Here is a 3502-nt window from a genome sequence, read left to right on the forward strand (position 1 = left end):
CACACATACACACACACACACACACACACACACACACACACAGGACTGCTTCTAGGGTTGGGGCAGAGAAAATACAAGATGAACTTAGAATATCTTACAGTGCTACAAAGCAAATAAGTAATTTTTTTTAAATGAAAGATGTACACCTGTTAAAAGGACACAATGACCAACTTGAAAGGGCTCTCTCTGATCAAATCTGTGATGATTTGTGCATTGAAAGGCATAATTATGGTAATATATTATAGCCCATTGAATAAGAACCAATGAGTTCATATTGATAATAAGGAAATATATAAATAAACAAGAGGGGAGAAAGGAAAACCCTTACAATAGCATGTTACATCATAAATGTGGAAAGCATGATAGCATTTAAAATCACCGTTTTTCAGTCATCCATGGAAATCAGGTAAGAATCATCAATGGGTGCTACAAGAATTGCTGAAAGTTTGATTAGAAAAAGGATATTTATATAATCTCAAAATCTCTCTCCACAGACTTTGTTAACATGAAGGAGAAAATGGTAACCTTACAATAAATAGCTGACACACAGCACCTCAACCAAGCAATCACAGTTTACATCACCAGCAATGGGACAGTCTGACATCATGTCCCTCTTCATGTCATGCACTGGGAAGGACACAGCATTTCTTACACATTATAGCTGCTGAAAATGCATCACCTGCATGAGAACATGAAGAAATATGAAGCTCCAAACAGCTAGCCTGTACTTTTCTAACAAAGCCAATATCATAAAAGACAAAGGCTGAAAAACTGTTCCAGATTAAAGGAGACTAAAAACTTATGACAACTAATTGAAATGTATTATCTTGGATTGGATTCTAAATTGGGAATAGGACAGAAAGGATTACCCTAATAGTGAAACTTCATACAGTGACTCTTACAACAGATAATAGTACTGAATAAATATCAAATGTTCTCAGTTAAATACTTGCACTATGTTTATGTAAAAGCATGTCCTTATTCTTAAGAGATATTGAAGTATTTAGGAGTAAAAGGGCTTGATTTATACAACTTAATTTCACATACTTTGAAAGAGAAAAGGGAAATGTGGCGAAATGTTAACAATCAGTATATTTGAATTAATAAAATACCAGAGCTACTTTTATTATTTTGAAACACTTTTATATTTGAAATTATTTCCAAATAATGAGTTAAAATTTTTTTAAAACCTATGTGTATTCTGTTTGAATGTATCTTCAAAATATTTTTTGAAGCATTTTTGCCAATGGGTTTTGATAGAGGCCAACCTGGAAATTTGTAGTTAAGAAGTAATAAATAAATAAATTTGATTTGTAAGTTAAAGTTCAGCCCAAGGTTTCAAAAGTTCTTATGTAGAGGAAAGTTGTTAGATGGAAATTATTTGGAAAAAGGATTTTACATATATCTTTGCAGTCATGTTGTATGACTGTTTTATAATATTCTTTCAGAATTATGAACAAAAAAATCACCGTTTTGAAATTTAAAGAATTTGAAGAGAAAACAGAACAATGGAAATATTAAATAGTATGGGTGCCAAGTAAAATGGAGTAAAGTTTTTTCAAAGGTCTTTGATGGCAAGCTAAACATGGAAAAGCAGAAGCTGTATATAAATTTTATTCCTTAAAAAAATTTCAGGATGAATTGTTTTACAATTATCCAGGGCTAGAATCAGAATTAAATTAAACATACATCAATAATAGTTAAGAGTTACATATTGGTGTCTTATTATATCATGTATTTATATTTCTTTAGCATATATCTGTTTGTATTCCTTCAAGTAGTTTATTATTTTTGTATGCCATCTTCTCATTAGTTGACTGCTCAACTTTGCTGTCATGCTAAAGTTCAATTTTAAAGGAAAGATAAGTTGACTATAGAATATACAATAACTCAGACCCTCAATTACTCATGATCATAGTCCAGAGAAAGTTACCTAATTTATTTGAAAGTTGCAAAGTGATTTGCTTTGGAATCCAAGTCTACATAAGCGAAGACATACCATTGATACAGTTGCTTTTCCTTATAAACGTGTTCCTCACATCAGAGATGCCAAATAGATCTGATCTGACATGTCAATTTCAGTTCATTTATTATTGCTGCTTAAGACTCTGTGTTCCAAAAGATTGTGAGGCTATGTAAGTACTGCAGAGTAAAGAGCCCTGATGGAGCATGGCAGTGTGTCTCCTCTTTGGAATCCCTGCCCTCACATGTAACAGATGATTTTCAGCTACCCCTAATTGAGGGTGTTCCTCACTTTGTCTAGTACATGTCTCAGGGGCACATTTTTAACTAATATCTTGAAAGATTAATGCTGGTATATACAGGAAAACTTTACTTTTGGTTCTTTTCACTAACAAGGATTATGATGGGTGTGTCTGGGACCTGTGGAGCAGCTGACATTTTTTAAACAATATATTAGGTTATAGAGATGTGTTCCCCTTCTACCCTTTTGGTAAAACCATGTTAGTTATCCATGGCAATCAGGTAAGAATCATCAATGTGTGTATAACAATTGCTGAAAGTTCGGTAAGAAACAGGATATTTATGTAACCTCAAAAATCTCTCTTTGCAGACTTTGTTAACACAAGGAGAAAATGGTAACTTCACAATCACACAGCCCCTTACACAACACCACACACAGCATTTAAAGCTACAGTTTTCAAACTGAAATGGTTAGAATCATAAGAATGCCAAATACTTGATAGGATAACGAGGCTGACCTTCACACAGGCATTAGTTAGTCCTGAATTAGAGCCCCAAATTACAAAATCATCAATCTACAAGTAGTTACTGAGTCCTAACTATGTGGAAAGTATTGTGTTAGCTGCTTTAGGGGAAGCACAATTAAATAAAATTGTTCTCCTGCTCTCCTGGAGCTCAGCTTTACTTGGGAAGATAATGTATTCACAGAAGTAGCTGTGATACAGGCAATACATTCTCAGGGTCATGGGAGTGGTAGAGGATGAGGACCAGTGAGCGGTGGCTCTCTCTCCTTGCTGCTTATCTCTGGACCCAGCCCCATTATTAAGAGAGAGTTGAAGGCAACAGATTATCAGCCCTGGAAGGAGCCCTCTAACATCACAAATGCAAAAGCCAGACTCAGAGAGATTGTTATTTGATGAGAAGCACGTGTTATAATTCAGGTCAACTGCTTTTTCTGATGTAAATAGTGAATTTCTCCTAGTCTGGTTTCTTAAGGCAGCTGTAGGGGGTGGAAAGGGCGTGAGACAGGAATGGATTCTCATTAATTACAGCTATGATACTTAATCCTGTGCTAACTTAATTTTCTAATTGTAAAAATGAGGATAATACTATGTACTTTGCATCTTATGCCCCATGGGTTGGTTAGGAGAGTCATGTGAGACTGCGTGAAAGTACTTTGAAAATAATTAAGTGCTATAAAGACGTAGAGGATTATTAATAGCATCTGACATTTATTAAGTACTTATGATGTGCCAGGCATTGTGCTGGCAGTTTATATTCATTAGCTTAGTTAACTCTT

Source organism: Rhinopithecus bieti, unplaced genomic scaffold, assembly GCF_001698545.2.
Source record: "Rhinopithecus bieti isolate Rb0 unplaced genomic scaffold, ASM169854v2 scaffold_41114, whole genome shotgun sequence".
Taxonomy (NCBI): domain Eukaryota; kingdom Metazoa; phylum Chordata; class Mammalia; order Primates; family Cercopithecidae; genus Rhinopithecus; species Rhinopithecus bieti.